The 24,626-nt window shown below is 43.8% G+C and overlaps 1 protein-coding gene and 2 long non-coding RNA genes across 6 annotated transcripts in view; 2 read left to right on the forward strand and 1 right to left on the reverse strand.

Annotated features, from left to right (window-relative positions):
- The window catches only part of MTUS2 (microtubule associated scaffold protein 2), a 429,611-nt gene that overhangs the window by 363,473 nt on the left and 41,512 nt on the right, over window positions 1–24,626 (forward strand). The window lies entirely within an intron of this gene.
- LOC144336225 (uncharacterized) lies at window positions 837–23,765 on the reverse strand. The gene is made up of 2 exons (XR_013407839.1): window positions 20,700–23,765; window positions 837–2,209 (listed from the first exon to the last, which is right to left on the reverse strand). It is a non-coding gene; the product is annotated as an uncharacterized LOC144336225 (long non-coding RNA).
- LOC144336223 (uncharacterized) lies at window positions 5,717–16,572 on the forward strand. Its single transcript, XR_013407837.1, has 2 exons — window positions 5,717–5,964; window positions 13,880–16,572. It is a non-coding gene; the product is annotated as an uncharacterized LOC144336223 (long non-coding RNA).

The following is a 24,626-nucleotide window of genomic DNA, read 5'->3' on the forward strand; positions in this document are numbered from 1 at the left end:
TCTGCCAGATGAAAAAGCTACTGGAGGGAGGGCGGAAGGCCTTGGCAGCACCACTGCCTGGTTCCTTCGGCCCAGCTTTCATCCCCGGCACACACTTCAGCCGCAAGCACCCAGTTCACAGCTGAGATTGCATTGAGAGAACAAAGACGGAGGGGAATGTGGGGATCAATTGTCAACCGTAAAGCGCATAAGCTCTGGCGTCTTGACATGCAATGTATTCTCTTTTTGGGAGAAGAGCATTGAGCATGCAAACCTGGCTTACGGGTGGCCCAGAGAGAGTAGTATGGTGAGTCCCTTCCCCTTAGCACCAGCCCTGTCCTAAGTTAAGGCTCTTATCAGCTGAGTCTAATGGGAACTGGAGGTGGAGGGATGTGGGGGGACATGGGGGACATGGAATTTCTAAGGCTCTGATTTCAGACAAGGAAGAAGGGAAGAAGGTGCAGAAAGTCAGAATAGTTAGGTGTATTTATTGCAGATTCCAGAACAGGGCTGCCCTGTCTCCCAAATCTAAAAATTGCTGCTTAAACTGTTTCATATCCATTAAACTGATGCCTAAATTCCACCAATATCTGTTAATAAGTACCCATCCATTGTCCAAACTTTTGAGGTGAATAAATGCAATCGAAAGCTTTAGCATCTGGACTGAGTACAGTGGCTCACACCTGTAATCCTAGCACTTTGGGAGGCCGAAGCAGGTGGATCACCTGAGGTCAGGAGTTTGAGACCAGCCTGGCCAACATGGTCAAACCCCATCTCTCTAAAGAAAAAAAAAAAAAAATACAAAAAATTAGCCAGGTGTGGTGGCAGGTGCCAGTAATCCCAGCTACTGAGGAGGCTGAGGCAGGAGAATCACCTGAACCCAGAAGGCAGAGGTGGCAGTGAGCCAAGATTGTGCCATTGCACTCCAGCCTGGGTGACAAGAGCAAAATTCTGTCTCAAAAAAAAAAAACAAAACAAAAAGCTTTAGCATCTGGTCAGAATCAGCTTTGTCTGTGTTCACAGGCCTGATGCATATTAGAATCACCTGCAGTGATGCCCTAGGCAACAGAATCAAAACATTTGAAGAGGAGGCCTAGGCCATTTTTTTTAAAGCCCCCAGCTGTTTATTAAGTACAGTGAAGTTGGAGATTCAATGAACTACACTGAAGGAACGGGGGGTTTGATTTGGGCCAGGGACAGGGTTGAGGCAGGAAGTACATCAATTGGGATAGGCCTGGAAGGGCAGGATCCCATCATGGGGGGCCCTGGGCAGCAAGGCAGGCCAAGGGAGAGCAGCACAGGTGGGTGGGGAAAGGCGCAGAAAAGGAAGATGCGAAAGACAAATTGCACCTGTTTGGAGATTATACCGAGGCTGGCCTGGCTCCTGAGAAATGGCAAAGGATATCCCTTTCCTTCACTCCCGCCTCCTTCCTTCGCCTTTGCCCGCCTGCCTGGGGAACTCAGTCTTCTCAAGTCAGCTACCCTCCTGGTGAGATGGACTTTGGGGAGCAAGGCATGGAAAGCAATCCCCAGTACATTTGCAGACACTGCCCTTTTATACCTTCCCATTTGTGACCTCTCTGGTGGTATCACGACTGAATATTCTAGAAGGTCCGTAGTTGGACTAGTGCCCTCTACCAGAGACTCGATGTGTGTCCTCACACACTGGAAGAGAATCTCCAGTAGTCTTTAAGTAGGAATTTCCTGGCAATTGATTTACAAGTAAACCTTGAGAACATGCCCTAGTGAGTGCTGTTTTCTCATGCCCAGGGTATGGAGGGTTTCTCCATATTGACAGCCAATTCTTCCTCATCAGCTGAGTGTCCAGTGATTCCATTCAGTTCTGACACCAAGGACCCAGTGTTAGTATAGACCCCCAGGTTGAGAGCTCAGTCCCACAAGACCATGTCCACCTCAGAAACCAGTCCTAAGTCTCAGCGGCCACCCAAGGTTCTGTCCAATCTGCTATAAACTCAGAGGTTCCCACAACTGCCTCCTTAGATTTGATAATTCACTAGAAAGATTCATAGAGCAGGGTATTTGGCAGGGAGAGAGATGGGGAGTTTCCATGCCCTCTGGGTGCACCATCTTCCCTGTACCTTAGTATACTCACCAACCCCAAAGCCTGTTGAATCACATTCAAGAGTTTATATAATTTTGGCCAAGGCAGGTGGATCACTTGAGGCCAGGAGTTCGAGGCCAGCCTGGCCATGGCGAAACCCCATCTCTACTAAAAACACACACAAAAAAAAATTGGCCAGGCGTGGTGGCAGGCACCTGTAATCCCAGCTACTCGGGAGGCTGAGGCAGGAGAATTGCTTGAACCTGGGAGGCGGATGTTGCAATGAGCTGTGATTGTGTCACTGCACTCCAGCCTGGGCGACAGAGCAAGACTCTGTCTCAAAAAAAATAAAAAAGTTTATAAAGTTTATATAATTCTATCCCCAGCCTCCCTTCCTCTCCCTGGAAGTCGGTGGGTGGGACTGAAAGTTCCAATCCTCTAATGACTTCTTCATTCTAGTGACCAGCCCCATCCTAAAGTCAAATAGGGACCCTGCCCTAAGTCATCTTTAGCATAAACTCAGGGGTGATTGAAAGGGGATCATTATGAGTCACAAAAGGTAATCCTGCCACTTGAAAAACTCCAAGCATTTTAGAGACTTGTGCCAGAAACTGGGAAGAAGGACCAAATATATTTTATACCACATCCAGACCAGGTCGGTCCTACAGTCATGGAGAATGATTCACTCATTTTGCGAGGTTCTGAGCACCTTGTGTGGAGCAGACAGGGAAGTCATAGGAGTTTAGGGCTAGTCCAGACCAGAGTGACAGTACCCTATCCATTGCATTTTAGAAATCAGTCTACAGACTTGTTTCAAAGATCTTGGCTAAAGCTGGGATATGTGCCAAAAGCACCAAAGGAAAAACTTCGTTCTCCTTAATCTCAGTCCATTCATGCATCCAACAGCTGTTTCTAGAGCACCTACTTTTTGTCAGACACAGGCTGGTCAGGGTCACCATGGGTGGTGCAGTAGGTTATACTGTTTAAAGGGGCACCCCTCTGGGTCAGGGCTGAAATGCATCCAACTGCAGCCACCACCAAGCCCTGTGGCCTGGCATGAGGCTGCTGCCACTCAGAGGAAGGGACACTTTTTCCCCAGATTGCACAGAGGTGCTGTGTGGGCTAGATTGACCCGATACTTAGTACCAGAGATTCTGTGAAAGAGGTGCTGTCTACTGTGGACCTCATATGCTAAGATGCAAATAGATGCGTGTGGGCAGGGGAGGAGAGCACAACCATGGAGCACCTACCAACACCTGCTGCCCCCAGTAAATCCGCCCTGGAACAGTGGTTGCCATGATCATTTGCAGGCATTGCCCATTCTGCACACCTAAGGACAGAACGAGTGTTTCCCTGTTTCTCTTTCTATGTATCAGAGTCTTCATACTTGTCATTTCATAGCCATAAAATGTTCTGTAGTGCTGATAAACTAGAATACATTCCTTTTCTTTGAGCATTTGGATTTTTACCATTTTTGTTGTTATGCAACAAGTATAGTGTTTGCAAATTACTTTTTACCTCTTTTGTTATTTTCTTGGGAATATATTCTCAAAAGCACTGACTGATAATTTTGGGAGGATTTTACATTTGTCCCAAATGTATCTATAATGCAAAATGTGTTGGATATTTATTCTGTAAATCAAGATAAAAGATTATGGTGGATTTCATCTTGTGTTGCTAGGGTTGTCTTATAAAGAGGAAATTAAATCTTCTCTCTCTCCCTCTCATGCACACAAACATACACACAAATGAGAAGAGACACATAATATCCAAGTATGTATCAGGGTATAGTTTACGACGGAGCCTTTTGTGGTTCAAGAGTACAGTCCCTATGGAGTGGCTGAATTTGCTCATATTTGTGTTACATTGTACGTGTTTATTATCCATAGTTCAAAAATCCAAAATCTGAGATGCTCCAAAATCCAAAACCTTTTGAGCACCGACCTGATGCTCAAAAGAAATGCTGAGTGGATGCTTTCGGATTTCAGATTTTTAAATTAGGGATGCTCAACTAGTAAGTATAATGCAAATATTCCAAAATAAAAAAAAGAAAATCTGAAATGTGAAATGCTTTTGGTACCAAGCATTTCAGATAAGGGATACTCAACATATGTTTCCTTGGAGACAGGGCACTCTGGTGTCAAAAATGAAATCAGATCAAGTTAGAATTTTAGGAATATATGATGCATATGAAAGTATACGTCATGAACTGGGAGACCTCAAACCAAAAACTGCTACTAAGGCTCAACTTTACAGCAGTTGCAGCACAATTTCTAGAGCATAAAGATTTTGACTTTTTTCATGATTGGCTGTCATATATTCTTTTTTCAGGCAAATAGAGCTGTTTGAGCTGATTCATCTGTAGCTGATTGGTTTGATTTCATTCAATCATGCTTATAAAGACCAAAAGCTTACTTGTGTGTTTTGTTTAGGGATAGGATAATTGCCTGTTTGGGGAAATCAGGGTGACTTAAGTTTCGGTTACCTGGCTCTAGGTAGTTGGCGTTGGGGTATATAAACTGTGGCCTCCATTTTTATTTTTTAAAAATGCTGGTCATAAAGGATCTCATCCTCAACTCACCCTCCATGGGTGATGGCTCTTGTCTGTGGGGTTTTGGGGAATTGGGTGTGTCCTTGGAAAAGGCTTCCCCAGGTGGTGGTGGTTGTGGAGATTAAAGGGCATTTTGGATCCCCAGGAAACCAGAATCCAGCACCACACCCAGGGAGGAAGAGCAAAGATGCTAGAAATAGATTTAATATTTGATTTTTTATCACATTTAAAAATTTTCCAGAAAATAAAATATGACCCTTGATTTTTCTGATGGAACACCACACTCCAAATTCCAAAGTCGAATATTGAATCACTGAAGAGCACTGATGTATTTGTAAGCACTGAAATCGGTTTATAAGATGCTGTTCCCCAGAAAGGATTATCTCCTTTCGAGATCGTATGCCTCACGTTTTGTTTACTGCCATCAGGTGGATGTTTAAGGTTCTCTCCCTAGCCAAGCTGAGAGAGAAAATGACATCATAGTCACACTGTGACTGCCTTATTAGAAAACCTGAGTCTTAAAAATCAATATGAATTAAACAAACTCCACCAGACAGAAAACATGCAATGCAGCGGCGATACAATGGAGCCCTCCGGCTGGCACCCCTCGCTAACCCTGCTGCCCTGCCGGCCAGACTGGAAAGCCTGTTGAAATGTGCATGAACCAATGATGCTTCCCCAGCAAAACTCCCATCACGCTCTTCCCTGGGGCTGCTCAAAGCTGTGACTATCTGAATGTGGTGTGAAATTGGCTCTTAACTTTGGAGTTCTCAATCACCCCAGCTGCTGGCTTCATTGGCCAGGACTAAGTCACAAGGCAAATTTAGCCACAATGGAGATGGGCACATGTGTTTTTTTCCCCTTGGTGACCTTGCCCAGATATTGCCCAGTTCACCTGCAGCTACCCCCAGTCCCCATTACTGCTGGACAAAGCTGCCTCCTGCTCCTGTGCCCTTTTCAGAGCTTGTGACAGCCTCTGTTCTCGGTGTCCCCACCCAAGCCAGGCCACAGGTTTTCATCTTCCTGCTGGGTACAGATTTAAGATGGACTTTGCTTTTTTATCTTTTCTGAACACTTTAAAAATACTAAAAATGGAATATAGTTGAAAAACAGAATGCTCTATTTTTTTTTTTTTTTTTTTTTTTATTTTTTTGTTAACACGGAGTCTCACTCTCACCCAAGCTGGAGTGCAGCAGTGTGATCTCAGCTCACTGCCACCTCCGTCTCCCGAGTTCAAGCGATTCTCATGCCTCAGGCTCCCTAGTAGCTAGAATTACAGGCACGGGCCACCATGCCCAGCTAGTTTTTGTATTTTTAGTAGAGGCGGGGTTTCGCCATGTTTGTCAGGCTGGTCTCGAACTCCTGCCCTCAAGTGATCTGCCTGCCTCGGCCTCCCAAAGTGTTGGGATTACAGGCATGAGCCACCATGCCTGGCCTAAAGCACTCTTTCTAGCAGAGTTTCTCAGGTATTGTACAGAAATCCAAATAGTTAAATCTATGTTTTGATTAAGGTCAGTTTATTGAAATATAGCAAAACAATACCTGAATGTTTTCTATAATATAAAATAAAGATGTAAGAAAAAATTTTGAGAGCTTGATATAAAGATGTGGTAGGAATCTAAGTTTGTGGCAGTGAGCACTGAATTGTTATTTATTATGTTCTTAAGTTATTGACTAGCATGCATTTTTCAGTATGCTCTCATTTATGACTAGCAGCCCACACATACACACACATACAGTGGAAGGTATTTGTGAGATGATTTACCATTCATGATTATCAAAAAAAAATTATCTTCTGGTCTTAATGATTATAATCCCTTTTAGTTACACAGTGCTTGGTACCTCCAAGCCCTTCCATATGACATGTTTTATTTATTCAAACAGTAAAGTAGGCGTTGGTATCCTTATTTTATACATAAGAAAACTGAGGGTCAGAAAGAGTAAGTGATTTCCTAACAGCATACAGCTGGTGTCGGAGAAAAGTCTTAAATTCTTCCCACATACAGTATCTAAGTTCACCACAGCATTTGCACCCTGACTACCAAGTGGCTTTTTTTTTTCCAATTTTTAATTTGGTAAATTAAAATATCAGATAAACAAAATAAAATAGTTGTTACTCCTAACTCCATATGACTTCTACGCAAAACCATGATAGACGCTAGTATAAATCTGTCCAAACATGGATTATAACACAGTGTGATTTAATTGGTCCTAGGCTATATCCATTAGGATTGGGTTCAGGCATGAGGAACAAAATCCCGAAATAATGGTAGCTGAATCAAGGCAGCTGTTCATTTCTCTCTTACATAGAAGTCAAAAGGTGAGCACTGAGGAGCAGCTGTGGTACTGTTCCCCGTCCTTGGGGACCCAGGCTCCTTACAGCCACTGTCCTATGACCGCAAGGAGGAGGACCATGATACCCTCCCGACTGTGGTCCAGTGTGACAGTTGGTGTGACAGTCATTACATCTATATTGCAGGTGGCAGGCTGGAAGAAGGAAAGAACAAAGAAGCAGAGAAAGTGGATCTGCTCTCTCTGGGGGAAAGTGTCCAGGAAGTGTCCTTGACTATACATCTCTTTGGCCAGAACTAAGTCACAAGTCAAATTTAGCCACAATGGAGCTGGGGAAATGTGCTTTTTTCCTGTTGGTGACCTTGCCAAGATATTATGTTATTACTATGGAAGAAGGGGAGAATGTGACTAGCACCCTATATCATAGGTCCTCAATTGCCTCAACAGTTAGATGGGGATAGTAGTCCTGTCGTAAGTAGGTATGAGGTAGGTGAGGGCAAAGGATCTAGCAGAATGTTTGGAAGAATAGTGGGTGCTCAGTATGTGTTAATTCCCTTACATTTCAGATTAGATTCTGCTGTCTCCTCTCTCACCCAGCTTTAAAGAAGCTGACTCAAAATTAAGAAACCAAGAAACCAGCAGAAAAAAATAACCAACCTTGGGATCACAAAAAGAATGTACGTTTTCTGATTCATAAAACTATCTGTTCTAAGCACACCGACTAAAAGACAGAGTTTGTCAGACTAGATAAAAAAAGAAAAGCAAGACTTGGCTACATGCTGCCTAAAAGAAACCCACTTCAAACATAAAGACACAAATAAGTTAAAAGTGAAAGGATGAAAAAAATATATATACTATGTTAACATCAATCAAAAGAATATTGGAGTGTCTGTATTCATATCACACAAAGTAGACTTCAGACCCAGGAATATTGCTAGGAATGAAGATGACCATTACATAATGACAAAAAGGTTGATTTACTAAAAAGACATAATGATACCAAATACCTACATGCCAAACAATAGAGCTTCAAAACACTGAAGCAAAAATGGATAGAACTGAAAGGAGAAATAGACAAATCTACAGTTATGATTGGAGACCCCAGCACTCCACTCTGAGTAACAACAGAACAAGCAGGCAGAAAATCAGTCAGCTGATTTTCTGTAGAAGACCTGAACAACGCTATCTTCCAACTTGACCTTACTGACATTATAGAATGCTGTATCCATTCTATACATCCAAACATGTGTATTCTGTGTATTCCACAACAGAATACACATGTTTTTCAAATATATGTGAAACATTTGGCAACACAGACCATATTCTGAGCCATAAAACAAACTTCATCAAATATAAAGGAACTGAAAGTATACAAAATGTTTTGGACTATAATATAGTCTATAAATCAGTAACATAAAAATATCTGGAAAAAAATCTGCAAACATTTGGAAATTAAACAACATCCAAATAACACATAGGTCAAAGAGGAAACAAGAGAAATTAGGAAATATTTCGAATTAAATAAAAACACAACATATCAAAATCTATGGAATGCAAAATTCTCTCTGATTAGCAGAGTTGGATCTTCTCATTCAATTTGCCAGCAAAATTTAGGGGGCACCCAAAATATATACCAGGCTCTTTCCTAGGTAAGCTGATGGTGAGGTGAGGAGTGTTATTTGAAAGAAGGTTTAGATTTAGTAGGTTTAGTGTACTGTCCAAATTTTTTTTTGAAATGGAGTTTCACTCTTGTTGCCCAAGCTGGCGTGCAGTGGCACAATCTCAGCTCACTGCAACCTCTGCCTCCTGGGTTCAAGCGATTCTCCTGCCTCAGCCTCCCGAGTAGCTGGGATTAGAGGTGTGTGCCACCACACCCAGCTATTTTTTTTGTATTTTTAGTAGAGACGGGGTTTCACCATATTGGCCAAGCTGGTCCCAAACTCCTGACCTCAGGTGATCTGCCCACCTCAGCCTCACAAAGTGCTGGGATTATAGGCATGAGCCTGCATGCCCGGACTACTGTCAGAAATTTGCAAGTGACAATATAGCTTCAAATAAAATTACTGATTTGTTTGCACAATGGACCACTCAGCATGACTAGGCCCCTGTTATAGGAAAATAATATCAGTTCTAAGCGGGGAAAATTTCAGACCAGTGATGTCAACTGCCATGATTAGATTTTATTCCAGTAAATGTAATTTTCTAAAGTCATTTTAGTTTCTATCCAAACAGGTGCTTACCCATGCACAGTAATATCAATACTGCAAACTCCCTTAAATGTACCAGAGACTAGGGTTGGTTGCCATGGAAAATACATTATCAGCTACAATTTCACAAAACTGCTACACTTTGAGAAAATGATTCATTCCAGTTGGCAGCAACGTATTTTTTGATATTTATAAAATTATTTTACATCTATATGCCTAACACTTTCTGGTTATTTTATGTGGAGGTGTTTGTTTTGTAACCCTTTAAAATGTTTACTCTTTTATGAATAAAGATAAAGATAACTTTTTTCTGATATATGTTATTATTGTTTTTGAGACAGAGTCTTGCTCTGTCACCTAGGCTGGAGTGCAGACATGCAGTTGTAACTCCTGGGCTCAAGTGATCCTCCTGCCTCAGCCTCCAGAGTAGCTGGGACTACAGGTGTATGCTACCACACCCAACTGTGTGTATATATATATAGTAGATATATGTGTATATATATATTTTGTAGAGACGGGGTCTCACTGCGTTGCCCAGGCTGGTCTCGAACTCCTGGACTGAAATGATTCTCCTGCCTCGGCCTTCCAAAGTGCTGGGATTACAGATGTGAGCCACTGTGCCTGCTAATGTTAATATTTTTAAATCTGTGAGTTTAATCTTTAACTAACCTGAACTGACTGGCTAGAATAGCTCCAATACCAAGGGCAACCCCTAAATCACCCTGGGGACAAGCAGCTTCCGGAAACAGAGTCAGCTGCCTCCACTGGTTTAGGACTCCGTAAATCTAATATTTGAATAGTGGTATATAGTTTACAAAGCTCTTTCACACATTACTGCATTTGATCCTGACAACAACAGTAGGAGATAGGCAAGGGAGATAATACCACCATCAATTTCACAGTAAATATATCATGGCTATACAGAATAGAAGCAAACCCCAAATCACATACCTATTAAGAAGAACAGAGCTGCATCCTTATCTCTTCCCACCATAACCATATCAGGCTGCCTTCGCTTTGTAAGATCTAAATTGGTGTCTGAGAGAAGATAATAAATAGCAAGAAAAAGACATAACGTGTTATAGATTTAACCTGGAAATGGCTGAAGAGCATTTGCAAAATATATGTTGTAAATTACAGACAATCATGCAAATTATGCAAACATAATCGACTCAGTTGAGTTTCTCGTGAACAGGGACTTCCGCTTATTTTCCAGGGTATGTTAAGCCTCTGGCCCAGGGATTAGCACGATGAATGTGGGGAATTCAGCTGCTTCATTTTATAAACTTTATTCAACACAGATGTACTCTTTGCTGTGCCAGGAGGAAAAGAAAGATGTGACCAGGGCTCTGCACTCCTGAAATGCCTGTGTATTGGAGAGACAGACACATAGCAGGTCATTCATATCCAGTGTAGGGAGCAAGGTGCTGGTGGTCTGGGAGTTTAGAGGAGGGTTTGTAACCCAGTCAGGGGTCCAGAAAAGGAGGTAGGAGAAAAACAGCTTCAAGGAAATGTAGGAGTCGGTGAACAAGTGATTCTTCTGTACACTTGATCAGTTTCAGAGACAGCATTAATGACAACATTGACTTAATCTCTCTACTGGGAAACAGGAAAAACAGTGAAGACAGTTGTTTCTATATGGCTATCTCTAAGCAGGAGGAATAGAGGAAATGAGTTTGTGTTTATGAGACTTACTATTGCTTGCATAAAAAGCAGGGCTGGTGTCTGGGATATGAGGCTCAAATGATTCTTGGCAGATTTTTTAACATTTGGTTTTTTTTTTTGGTCATGTCTAAGCCATTATGAATTAGCCTGATTCACTCAAAGAACCACTGATACCACCAGGGCCATGGTTAGGTATTAAATGTACTGTCAGTCTATTTGCTTAATTTGGCAGATGATTTGAACAAATATATAAATTGCAGTGTATGTTTATATAGTGGTCAAGTCTCTTTTTGATAAGAATTGCACTTTTTCAGCCAAAGAAAGTTAATTCTGTTGAACAAGATGATAACTTGACCAATTCTGCATTGCAAGTAATCATGTAAAGACCTAACTAGGTCACTGCTACTGAAACCTAAGTTTCAGTATGAATCTGATGAAGATCCAGGGCTCTTCAACACAGCTGTTTTCTATTTACAAAGGTCCTGATGAAGAACATGGTCAGAGTTTAGCCAGTCAGATAGATGATTCCAGGTGAGGTGTCATCTGGAGAGCCCAGGCTGGCAGCTAAGTGCAGGTGCTTATGTTAGTGGATTCCCTGTGGTCCAGCTTTTTAAATTTTCCTTGTTAGTACACCAGGAATGGTTCTGACTTTCAGGGAAATACTTTTAACTCAGTTTACTGGAGCATGATCTAGAAAACCAAATTACCAATGTATTAATTTACAATGAGAAATACGTCTCTTTATAGGCAGACCTACCTGGGAGCAAGGTGGTAGTGGTCTGGGAGTTTAGAGGAGGGTTGTTACCCAGTCAGGGGTCCAGGAAAGGCCGTAGCAAGGAAACTGCTGAGCTTTAAGGAAACGTAGGAGTCAGTGAACAAATGATTCTTCCCTACACTTGATCAATTTTAGAAAGGCAAAATTGTAATCAGTGGCTGCTCAGTGGATCAAAGTCAGTCGTGTGCTCTATCAATACCAATGGCATCTTGCCACGATATCCCTGAGGAGCTATCTGCATAATGATTTCTTTTCTAGGTCCTCAGTGTTTAGACATCCCCATAGGAGGAGATAGAATCCTATTAGAATCACCGGAAGCTTTTCTCAACTATTCATGCCTTGTCTTCTGCTTCTAGCCGTAATAGCATAACTGGTACTGACTGTGATAACCACCGGTACGCAGCTATAAAACAGACGAAACATGAGGCAACTGTTTCTAAGCACTGCACAGTTGACACCATAGCCTTAATCCTTGGAAAAAGGGAAGCGCATGAAATGAATCAGTCCCCTGTTAGCCCCAGCTTACTGCCTGGGGCCGCTCACCAAACCTGGGCGCGGGAGGTGTGCAGGTTGTGGCCGCAATCTTGCTGGGCTGAAGAGGTAAACACGAGAGTACAGGGCAATTGAAGTGACTAGGAATTCCACTAGCTACTAGTGGGGTGAGCACTGGACAGGAGTAAGCTGAGCAGAGCAGGGCCCCAGGGATTACATGGGGGGGGGGGTTCCCATGTGATCTTAGGTAAAGGGTAGGCTGCACATATTCAGAAGGCCTGCAGAGGGCAGCTGAGGGCAGGTCTGAGTGCTGAGTGGAGGTTCCACCCGTTGTGCAGTGCTGGGAAATACGGGAATTCCAGCCCAGTCGGGGGGAAGATTCTCACCAAGTACTGTGAGCAATCAGTTGAGACCTGAGAAAGGCCGGTCTGTAGAATGACTGTTATCTAGAACAAGTGTCTCTCTAGCACGAAAGATGAATAAAACCATGTGTGACAGAATCAAAGGGATCCAGTAAGTGAACTGTCTGCCAGAACAACACACTCAATGCCCATTAAAGGAAGACAGTGTCGTACAGACTCCCTGCACTACCTCATCCACAGTGTTGAGCATGAACAAAAATAGACATACAAAGACGCGAGGCCTATCATCAAGGAAACAAGTAGTCAATAGAAATGGGTATTGAGGGTCAGGTATGTTAGCTCACACCTGAAATCCCAGCACTTTGAGGGGCCAAGGCAGGTGAATTGCTTGAGTTCAGGAGTTCGAGACCAACCTCCGCAACACGGCAAAACCCCATCTCTATTAAAAGTACAAAAATTAACTGGGCATGGTGCTGCACACCTGTAGTCCCAGCTGCTTGGGAGGCTGAGGTGGAAGGATTGCCAGAGCCCAGAAAGTGGAGGTTGCAGTGAGCCGTGATCATACCACTGTACTCCAGTCTGGGCAACAGAGCAAGACCCTGTCTCAAAATAAAAATAAAAATAAAGTTGTGTAAAAAAAAAGAAAGAAATCGATATTGAAATGCCCCAGATGTTGGAATTAGCAGATACGAAAATGTAAAAGCTATTATAAACACGTTCTAGCACTTCTACAAAAAGAGGAATGTAATGAGTAAACAGATAGAGGAGCACAACAGAGAAATAAAAACTATTATAAAAGAACCAAATGGAAATGTTAGAACCAAAAACAGAACCTCTGAAATAAATCATTCACCGATGGGCTTTTAAGCAGACTGGAGACTACAGAAAAAAGAGTCAGTGAATTGAAGATAGATCAACAGATAATTAGCCAATCAGAAGAAAAGAGAGAGAGAGAAAAAAAAAAAGGGCAGTAGCAGTGATCTGTGGGACTATAGCACCCAGGTCTAACAGATGTGTAATTGAGTTTTCAGAAGGACAAGAGAGAGGAGATTGAAGGGAAAAAATGGAAGAAATAATGGGCAGAAATATCCTGAGTTTGATTTTAAAAGAGCAACCTGAACACCCAAGAAGCTAAGTGAACCCCAAGAAGGATAAATGCAAAGAAAGCCACACCTAAGCACATCCGAGCCAAACTGCTGAAAATCAGACATAAAGAGGAAATATTAAAAAGCGCTTAGTGAAGACATGCATTACATTTAGGGGAACAAGGATGTAAATGACGGTTAGCCTTGTCAGAAATGAACAGAGCCCAGAAGGCAGTGGAATGACATTTGTATTAAATGCTGAAAGAAAAAAAAAACTGTCAGCCAGAATTCTATGTCTAGAGAAAATATCCTTTAAAACTGATGGAAACTTAGATGTATAGGAAAGAATTAAGATGGTCAAAATGGTAACCATGTGGATAAATATAAAAGACTAGGCCAGGCGCGGTAGCTCATGCCTGTAATCCCAGCACTTTGGGAGGCCATGGCGGGCGGATCATGAGGTCTGGAGATTGAGACCATCCTGGCTAACACAGTGAAACCCTGTCTCTACTAAAAATACAAAAAAAAAAAAAAAAAAATAGCCAAGCGTGGTGGTAGGCCTGTAGTCCTAGCTACTTGGGAGGCTGAGGCAGGAGAATGGCATGAACCCGGGAGGCGGAGCTTGCAGTGAGCCAAGATGATGCCACTGCACTCCAGCCTGGGCGACAGAGCGACACTCCGTCTCAGAAAAAAAAAAAAAAGACTATTCTTTTTGTTGTTTTTAGTTTATTTTTTAAATGTTCAGTTTGAGAAGTTTGGACTATGAATACATCTGTGTAATCAACACCCAAAACAAGAAATAGGATACTTACATTGCTCCAGAAAGTTCCCTCATGCCTCTTTCCAGCCAAGCCCCCCTTCCTCCAAAGCAACCCCTTTCTGATTTCTATCGCCATACATTAGTTTTACCTGTTCTTAGATTTCATATGAGTAGAATGAATAGTGTATATTCTTCTGTGTCTGGCTGCTTTTGCTCCACATAAGAGATTAATCCACAGTGCTGAGTGTATCTGTGGTTTGCTCCTTTTTATTGTTGACTAGCATTCCATCTGCATGAGTAACTATATACCACAATGCATTTATGCATTGCTGGTAGACATTTGGGTTGTTGCCACTGTCTTGCTGTTATAAATAAGGCTGTTATGAATATCCTTATTACAAGCCTTTTGTGGACATACACGTTCTCATTTCTCTCAGGTAAATCCCTACGTATAGAATTGCTGGTCATAGGTTAGATGTGAGTTTAACGTTAGGAGAAAATACCAAACAGTTTTCAAAAATGGTTGCACCATTTTGCACCATCCCCAACAATCTTGGAGGGCTCCAGTCCCTCTACATTCTTGCCAACATTTGTCCGTAATTTTGTTGTTGTTGTTGTTGTTTTAGCCATTCTAGTAAGTGTGAAAAAGTATCGCATGGTGGTTTTGACTTGCATTTCTCGGATCGCTAATGATGTTGAGCACATTTTATGTGGCAACTGGCTATCTGTGTATCTTCTTTTGTGAAGCGTCTATGGCCCATTTTCTGTAGTGCTATGTGTCTTCTTATTGAATGGCACCTGCTGTCTTCACCCAAGCCCTTGGGATGTCTCATGCTTGCCACGTGTCCCACCTGGCCCACCTCACTCCTTTGTGCTTGTGACCTGTCTTCTGTATCTCAGCACTTAAAGACTGACTCGGAATGGCCTAAGTCTACAGTCGTGAAATGGAAAAATAGAAAGCAAATCTATTGCCAAGACATAAAGTATTTTAAAAGTGCTGTTCTTAAGATAATTTTGAATGTCTGTTCCGCATGAAAGTATTCTAGGGGTTTTAATTCAGGGACCCAAAGAATTTATAATCAGGTGAGAAAACATGCATGCCAGCAAAAGATTGTAACATAAAATGAGGTAAGTGCTTTTTCCTTAAAATATTTGTCCTAGATACTGTCTTGGGCCTTCACTTTCCATGATCTCTCTGATGATCTCGTCTACCCCTAACAACTTTAACTACCGCCTATAAACCGCTATCTCCTAATCTCTAGCCCTGATCTCTCTCTTGTGAGCTCACCTCCTGGTGAACCACAGGCAGGACAACTCTCCATAGTCAAAACAGTCTTATTTCCACCCACTGCACACTCCCCACCTCAAAGGAAAACAGAATAAAACAAATCCCTGCTTTTCCTCCTATATGCCTATGTTAGTTCAAGTGCAAACTAAGCTTCTACAACAGAGACCCCCAAACACAATGAAATAAATGATACAGAGGGATGTTTCACTCTCATGTAATAGTCCAAAGCTGAGAGGCCTAGGGGTGGCCGTGCTTCTCTGCCCCAAGAAGGGCATCAGGGACTCATCGCCACCATCCCTAGGTTGCTGTCCTTGTGGATGGCTGAGAGTGATGCCCACAAAGGGCATATTTCAGCCTAAGGGAAAGAGAAAGAGAAAGTAAAGGGCCAGAAGTTTCCCCATATGACCCAGAAGTTGCACATGTCACTTCTTCGCATTGCTTAGACCCAAGCGGAGTCACGTGCCTGCACGAAGTTCCAAGGAGATTGGAAAATGGAGCCTCTAGTGGGAAAGCCATTTCGGTTATAACTTGCAGACGATTATTCACAAAATAAGGAAAGGGAGATGGGGATGGCGGGGTGATTTAAAAGTTCAGCCACAAATTGGTGGCTCCATTATTGACATGCCACAATTCACAGAATAAGCTGATACCTGATCAGGGAGTGATCGTCAGCTCTCTCCCTCCTCTCCTTCATACTTTACATCCAATAGGTCATTGGTTTGTTGATTATAATTCGGAAGTGTGTTCTAATTCTGCTTCCTCCTCATTATTATAATGACTTAGTCTTTCTTATTGCAAAAGCCTCCTCACTAGTCCTTACCCCTACCCTTGCCCCTAAGTCTACCCTCCTGTCTGCTACCACTGGGGATACATTTGAAAAACAAATCTGACTTCCCCTCCCTGATTAAAATCGATCAGTAACTAGAAACATGTTTTCCTCCAGCAGGAACAGCAGTTGTCTAGCTGGAAGGTCTGGGGTGAGAGAGAAATTTACTTTTTATTGCATTCACTTTCATAATGCTTTAATTTTTTTTTAGCATGCAAAAAATAAAAATCAAACCACTATGATAAAGAGAGATCCTTCTGTGACTTTCTATCATTCACAGGGTAGCTAGAATTCAGGCTTTTTAGCACAGCGTCCTCAGACTGCTGTCTGCCCACCCACACACAACTCCTGCTACTCCCATAAGATAGCCACATGCCCCTTGGAAGTTCTGCCAACTTCTCCTGCCCCTTCCTAAACTGTTCTGTCCCCCCCTTCGCTCCACCAACCTCCCCAGGTTTCCTCGAAGACTCAAGTCCACCATCCCCTCTGTCACACCTTCCCTGGGCCGTTCCGCAGATGCTTGCAGACCACATGTATATCATTCATAATCAAAGCTGCCATTTACTAAATGCCAATGAAATATCAAGGAGCATAAATGCATGGTTTCTAATTTTCACAATAACCCTGCAAGTTAGGTCATGTTATCTCTGTTTTACACATGAGAATATTAAGGCTCAGAGAAACAATCAATTGACTTGCCCAAGGCTAGCAGTTGTACAGAAAGGGAGTTGACTTGAGGGTTATCAGGCTCCAAAACCATGCCTGTTTTTCCTATAAGCACGGTGCCTCTCATGCATCCTCAGAGTTTTTGTTTTGTTTTAAACTCTGTTTCTCCACTCAAATCGTAGTGGCTCCCAATATTACGACTGGATTTGTTGGTTCTTCCCTCGCCCCCCATCCCGCCCGTTACTCATAGAGACACTGTCCTAAAATGCAGGCATCAGCAATTTGCTCCTGCTTTTCAGCTCGCTCCTCCTGACAGGTTGGGCATTCAATGTTTACGTCCAAGTTTACTTTCCTTCACTTTTTTCTTCCCATCAGAGCTTCAGTGCAAAAGCCTCCATTTCTGCTCTGCCATCCATGTTCTCTCCCTTTTCTATCCCCAAACCCTGTTTTTCCTTCTTAAATCATTCCCAGCAACAATGAGTTGATGAAGGGCTTCATCTGTCATGCTGAGAAATGTATCCTCTGTTCTGAGATGATGTGAAGTCACGGAGGACTTGACCAGATGGGGCCAGATGCAGACACAGAGTGCCCAGGAAAGGCTCCAAGTGTGGTCCTTCTTTACATTTACTCAACTTCTTTTAATGAGATCAGGGGATAGACTGATTTTTTTCTGACTAAAAAATATTCACAGACACATTCGTGGACAATATAGTTCCACTCCTTGAAGGAAAGTCAACAATCTAAAAAAAAAAAAAAAAAAAATTGGCAAATGCGTTTTGTATTTTTCTGTGGGATTTTTCTCTTTTCTTTAGTGAGTTTCTAAACCAGATAGCTTCTTAGGGGTGTCTTAGTCCATTTTGTGCTGTTATAACAATGTCTGAGACTGAGTAATTGATAAAGTACAGAGATTTATTTCTTACGGTTCTGGAGGCTGGGAGGTCCAAGGTTGAGGGGCTGCTTCTGGTAAGGGCTAACTTGCCGTATCATACCGTGGCAGAAGGAAAAGTGCAAGAGAGAGAGTGAGGGCAGGACAGAGAGAGAGAGAGAGAAGGGAAGGGGGGAGGTGAACTCATTCTTTTATCAGAAACTCACTCCCATGATAATGACATTAATCTATCCATGAGGGCAGAGCCCTCATGACTCAATCATCCCTTGAAGGTCCCACCTCTCAACACTGTTGCATTGGGGATTAAGCTTCTGATACATGCTTTTTGGGGTGATCCATTCAAGCCATAGTAGGGGGTCATTTAAAGGGTTTTATTTTAGATAACAAATCACTCCATCCCAGGAAGCAACCCCACAGTATACAAAGATACATACAGATACTCCACACATACACAAAGTGCATATCAAAGTACGTTCAACAGAGAACAGTTGGAACGACAAGGAATCTTCTTCCATTCCACTCACAGTTCTCACTGGTGGAAACAGGACAATTTGCTTGTGGCCACATTTGCATGGAGTTGTGTGTAGACCCCAGAGTTCACCAGAGTATCAGCAGAGTACTATCAGCAGGCAGAAACTACACCAAATATTCTACCAGTAAGAATTTAATATAAAGAATTGTTAATTAGGCATTTGAAAATCAAAAAGAGAACTCTTAGGTTATCATGAATGTAGCAACTGTAAGCAGCAGCTGGGGTACTCAGGAAGAGGTTGGGATTATTTAGTATTAAACGTAGAAGCTTGGCTAAGGCGCTCTGTGGAGTGAATCTCAGACTGACAAGGGGCCACTGGTCTGCTGATGCTCATGTCCCTGAGCCTGGGGAAGGGATTCCTGGGGCTCAGATCCAGACCCAAAAAGAAGGAGCCAGGTGTCTGCTGAGGAAGCTGGGAGAAGGGATTTCCGTGCAAGGAAAATCACAAGTACAAAGGCCCTGAGACTCTTCAGCATCAGAACCACTTGGAGGGTTTGTGAAAATGCAGATTACTGGGTCCCACCTTCAGTGTTTCTGATTCAGAGGAAGAGGGTGGAACCCAAGAATTTGCATTTCGACATGCTTTCAGGTGCTACTAGTGTTGTTGGTCTGGGGGTCCTCTTTTGAGAACCACAGGCTTAAAAGTGTTCAAGAAGTGGCAAAGTGTGGCTGGAGCAGAGTGAACAGAGGAGAGGACCGAGAAATGAAGTCAGAAGGCTACGGAGTAGAGATGGTGCAGGACTTGGCAGTGACCCTGAGGGAGGTGAGAGCTTTAAGTAAAGGAGCAACATGCTGCATCTATAGTCTTCAGAGTCTCTTTGGCTGCTGTGCTGAGACTAAATGGTACAGGAGACAAGGACTGGGACAGTGGAGAGAGAACAGTTGGGGCCATAGCAGTTATGTAGGTGAGAGATAGTGGTGGCAGCCAGGATGGTGGTGGTGAAAAGGGGAGATGTGGCCAAATTCCAGATATAGTGAAAAGGCAGAGCTGACATAGTGATCGCAGTAATTTGAAAGTCAGTGGGAGAAAGGGAATTGGCAGGGACAGGAGACCTGTGTTTGTTTTGTAAGGAAGACTATATAAAGAGGGAGAAAAGAGGGAGAGAAAAGGGAGAGAAATGGAGGGTAACCACATAGCTAGAGGACATCATAGGAGGGAAGGCTGTGCTTTTGTGTGGTCTTGTTCTGCTTGGGAAAGATGAGAGAGACACCACCATTTGTAGAGGCTGTGTGTATGGAGCCCGAGTGAAACCCTTAGTGCCAGAGGGAATCTCAGGGAGAGGCTCAGGAGAAATTCAGAAGATGCACTAGGTTGAACAACGTCCCCAGTGATGTCCTCGTTCTAGTCCCCAGAGCCTGAGAGTGTGTTACCTCCTGTGGTTAATGGACTTTGCAGGTATGATTAACTCAAGCATCTTGAGATGGGGAGAGTATCCTTTGGGGCCCAGTGGAATCATAACGTTTCTTGTAAGAGGGAAGTTACAGGCTCAGAGATGGAGAAAAAGATGTGAGGATGGAAGCAGAGGTCACACAGAGAGAGATTTGCTAATTTGCAGATTCTACACTGTTGGTGCATCTGATGAAGGAAGGGGCCATGAGCCAAGGGACACAGATGGCCTCGAGGGGCTGGAAAAGGGGAAGATATGTATTCTCCAGGGAGCCTTCAAAGGGAGCACACACCTGCCGACACCTTGATTTGAGCCTAGTGAGACCAGTTCAGGCTCCTGACCTCCAGGACTGTGGAGTCATAAAGTGGAGTTGTTTTATGCCCCTAAGTTTATGGGAATTTGTTACAGTAGCCACATGAGACTCCTAGAGAGGTCACAGGCCCAAGAGTGTGAGAAATGGTCATCAAGGAATATCACCTTGAATAAGACACTTCTTCTAGAAGGAGGAATTTTTTTAGTTTCAGAATGAGGAACAGGAGAGCTTTGTGCCTGTTGACTTCAGTTTTCCCAGCGAAGTAGGCTCCAAGGGCACATGCCCTATTGGGGCATTTTGTAGCTGAGGAAGTTGAGGCCAGAGCTAGGTGACTTGCCCTAGGTCACACAGCCACCGAAGACCAGAGGCGGATTCAATCCCAGGTGCTCCCACACTCTTGACCACTTCACCACAGAGCCTCTTCTGAGCAAAGAAAAGGGAGCCTTCAAAGTGATAGATGTTGTGGCTCCTGCCTGTAATCCCAGCACTTTGGGAGGCCGAGGCAGGCAGATCACTTGAGGTCAGGAGTTCCAGACCCGCCTGGCCAACATGGCGAAACCCCGTCTCTACTAAAAATATAAAAATTAGCCAGGTGTGGTGGCACGTGCCTATAATCCCAGCTACTCAGGAGGCTAAGGCCAATCACTTGAACCTGGGAGGCAGAGGTTGCAGTAAGCCAAGATCGCACCCCTGCACTCCAGCATGGGCGAAAGAGTGAGACTATGTCTCAAAAATAAAAAGAAAAGAAATGATAGATGTTGGCTGGTGGAGGTGGTGTGGTCGAGGCGTTCCTGCAGACTCTGGATGTCTTGGCTGCTGGCTCTGGACAGGATCTGGAGGTTGTGGTGTTGAGCAAGCCATTCTTATGGATGTGGAAGGTGCCTCCAAGGAGTCTGGGAACAGGCGTGGAGAGGACAGCTGTGAGCAGGTGCCTGAGAGCAGAAAGGGGTCACTCTGTGACTCTAAGAGATGTGGAGGATGGGAAGCTAAAGGCAGGAGCCTCAAAGGAAATTCAGTAACCTGAGACTCAACTAGCCAGGAGGGCACAGCCTCGGACCCAAGTGTGAACAGACAGTCCTAGGGCCAGGAGTGGGGGCTCAAGCCAGGGAGAGAGAACAGGAAGATCTAGAATTCAGACAGGTAGGAGGATCAGAGTGGCAGCCCTGGGCAAGTCCCTGTAATCAGTGGTAGGGCACCGTCTGCCCTCTGCTCTGTTTCTAAGCAGCCTTCTGGCACAAGTGATAAAGGCTGTTGGTCTTCCACACACCAGAGCTGGCAGGGCTCTGTGGTCCTGAGTCCTGAGTACAGAGACCTAGGGCCTTGTGATTCCAAGGGCGATCCCTAGAGCAGCAGCTTTACTGTCACCAGGGGGCTTGTTTGAAATGCAGACTCTCAGATTCCACCCCAACTAATTCACAACCTGAATCAGCGTCTGCATTTTAACAGAATCCTCCGTTAATTGGTATTGCAGTTTAAGAAGCACTGTCTTTGCTTACAGCAGTGGTTCTCCAAGTGTGGTCTCTGGACCAGCAGCACCAGCAGCACCTGGGAATGTGTTAGAAATGCAGGTTCTCAGCCCCTGCTGAATCAGAAACTCTGGGTGTGAGGCCTAGAAATCTGTTTTAAGCAGCCATGCTAATTCTAATGCATGCTTGAGTTTGAGAAGCACTGGCTTGGGACAGGATGATGTAGCAGTGATACGCATAGATTTGAGATTCCACAGATTCAGGTGGACTTGGTTCTGCTGCCCAGATTCCTGTTTTTTAACTTGAGAAAATTAAGCTGGAATCACACCTACTTCACAGGACTTTTGTGACATTCAGTAACCCTCTTTACACAGAGGATGCAGTAGAGCAGCCAGCATAGAATTAGGGCTCAGTACCGATTAGCTGTGAAGCCATCAACAGTGAATGCCTCAGCTAATATTTATTGAATTACTAGTAGAGACCAGGCATGGTGCTGAGCACTTACTATGAATTATCCCATTTAAACCTCACACTAGCCCTAGGAGGGAAGTCCTGGTGCAATCCCCATTTTACAGATGAGGACAGTGAGGCTTAGAGGGCTTAACTCCCTGCACAGGAGCATCAGCTGGTAAGCAGTGAGCAGGCCACAAGCTCCAGTGCATTGGACACGAAAGCCCATGCTCTTAGACACTTGTGCTTTACTTACCCCAGCACTGGGAGAAATGCCATAGCTGGAGGCATCCCCGGGAATGCATTTCACACCAGGTAATCACGTAGGCTACCCTTAAAATTATAATCTTTGCACACCAGTATTTCCGCTCCGTTGAGGATTTGCGTGTGCAGCCTTGTTTCCTGCCCTGGGGTCTGGGTGATGCCTCATCTGGTCCCAGCTTGTTTCTGTTTTTCCTCAAACTCATCATTCTTTCTAGCCTCACATCCTGAAACCCCTCAGTCCCTGCTCCTTCCACTTGAGCATCAGTGACCTTGGCGAGGGGCAGAGGCAGCCAGCCGCCGTGCTGGGGGCTTCATGAACAGAAATACATTTAATCCTGGCCTCTGCTCCATGAGGTTGCCTTACCTTCATTTTCTAGTTGAAGGTCGCTTCTCTGAATGTCAGCTCTGTCTTTGTGACTGTCTAAGAGCAGTCTGCCGGCTGGCAGGAAGCCAGGGCTCCGTGGAGAAGCCGCAACCATGGGTGCAGCAATTCCCGTGAAAGCTGTTCTGTTCTAGACGCATTCCAGGAGGAGACAGTTACCAATGAAATGGGTTTCACACCTGCAAGAGGGACACACACCCACCGGCCAGGACATCCGGCATCTGGAGGTTGGACACTGTCCCGGAAAGGGTGTGGCTCTCCAATGCTGCTGTCTTAGACATGTCTGCCCCTTGGGAACAGGCCACCTCCCACCTTTTGAGGACTCTGCAGGAAGGTATCGCCTTGCTTTGTTTCAAGTCAGCACATATTTATGGAAATGTGCCATATGCCTGGCATCGCATCAAGTGATGGGAATATGTAGATGAAGGCAGCCCAGCTGAGGTCTAGCCAGGACACTGGACAGGCATTTTTGTTAGCCATTGCCATCAGCACACTCTTGGGCTATTGATAACTGCCTGAAAACCTTGCTGCTTCTGTGTCTATGCCTAAAAGTTCCTGGGCGGAAACAATTCAAGGCGATCTCTTTTGTTCCTAGGAATCTGTTTGATGTATTTGGTTGTAATCAGGAGAAGCTGGGATGAGTTGATGAGGAAAATCATGTCTTCCATGTTTAAAGTTAGGTTCTGTAGATTTAAAACATAAACCCATCCCTGTGCAAAATTAAAAGCCGTAAACTGATGAATAATAAAGAAAGACAATCATATGGCCAGGTGCGGTGGCTCACGCCTATAATCCCAGCACTTTGGGAGGCCGAGGCAAGTGGATCACTCGAGCTCAGGAGTTCGAGACCAGCATAGGCAACATGGTGAAACCCCATCTCTACCAAACTATAAAAGATTAGCCAGGTGTGGTGGTGCATGTCTGTAGGCCCAGCTACTAGGGAGGCTGGGGTGGGATGATCACTTGAGCCTGGGAGGCGGAGTTTGCAGTGAGTCGAGATTGCGCCACTGTACTCCAGCCTTAGTGACAAAGTGAGACCCCATCTCAAAGAAAAAAGAAAAAAAAAGGAAGAAAGGTGCCTCCCACATCCTGTGGAAAATATGCTTTGCATTTGACAACCTGAAGAAAGGAATAAAATGTTGAACCTATTACCATCAAATGCATTCAGATTTCTTATCTAGCAGCCATTTAGTCTCCTACTCACCTAGGAGCAAATAAGGTCACCCAAACTATGGGATAGAGGAATGAAGTCAGCAACAGGCTGTGGAAAGAGGCCCCTCCAAACAGTGAAGCTTATTAAATGATTGGGTCACGGGAGTTCATTTTTTAGAACCCCGCAGGGCAATTCTACACAGCAAAGAGTGGTCGCAAACTTAAACTTCTGCCTCTGTTTAAACATTTTTCAGTAACTTGTTAAAAGCTCTTTCTAAAAGGGATATTCAACATGCAGATGATGGTACCTTATAATTTATGTAACAAATATTCATTTGAGATCAAATTAAAAATCATTTTTCGATGCCACTTTGCACAGGAAAAAAAAAATTAAAGCTAGTAAATGACCACTGCGACCACAGGGAGCCACTCACCTTGCCTTTCCAATGCTGAGCCTTCTGGATGGCCCCCATGTAGTGTATTATATGAACCGGTGCCATGGAGATCTTAAAACTCTGCAAGCCCAAATTAACCTGGAGGAGAGGAAGAAATGGGCTCTCTGCAAAACCATTTCCTATTAAAGCCATTTCCTATTTATGGGCAGTAGCGTTATTAGTTCTCACTTGGACAGCATTTTTTTTTTCTTTGCAAAAACTCATAATTATAACCATCCTCTTAAATCCATTTCCCCTTTCTTCCTTTGCCTCCATAAATCATTCTTGTATTTTTCTCCTCTCAGACCAAGAAGGTTATAACCTTGCAGTTATAGTCACACATAGGATC

Source organism: Macaca mulatta, chromosome 17 (genome assembly GCF_049350105.2).
Source record: "Macaca mulatta isolate MMU2019108-1 chromosome 17, T2T-MMU8v2.0, whole genome shotgun sequence".
Classification (NCBI taxonomy): Eukaryota; Metazoa; Chordata; class Mammalia; order Primates; family Cercopithecidae; genus Macaca; species Macaca mulatta.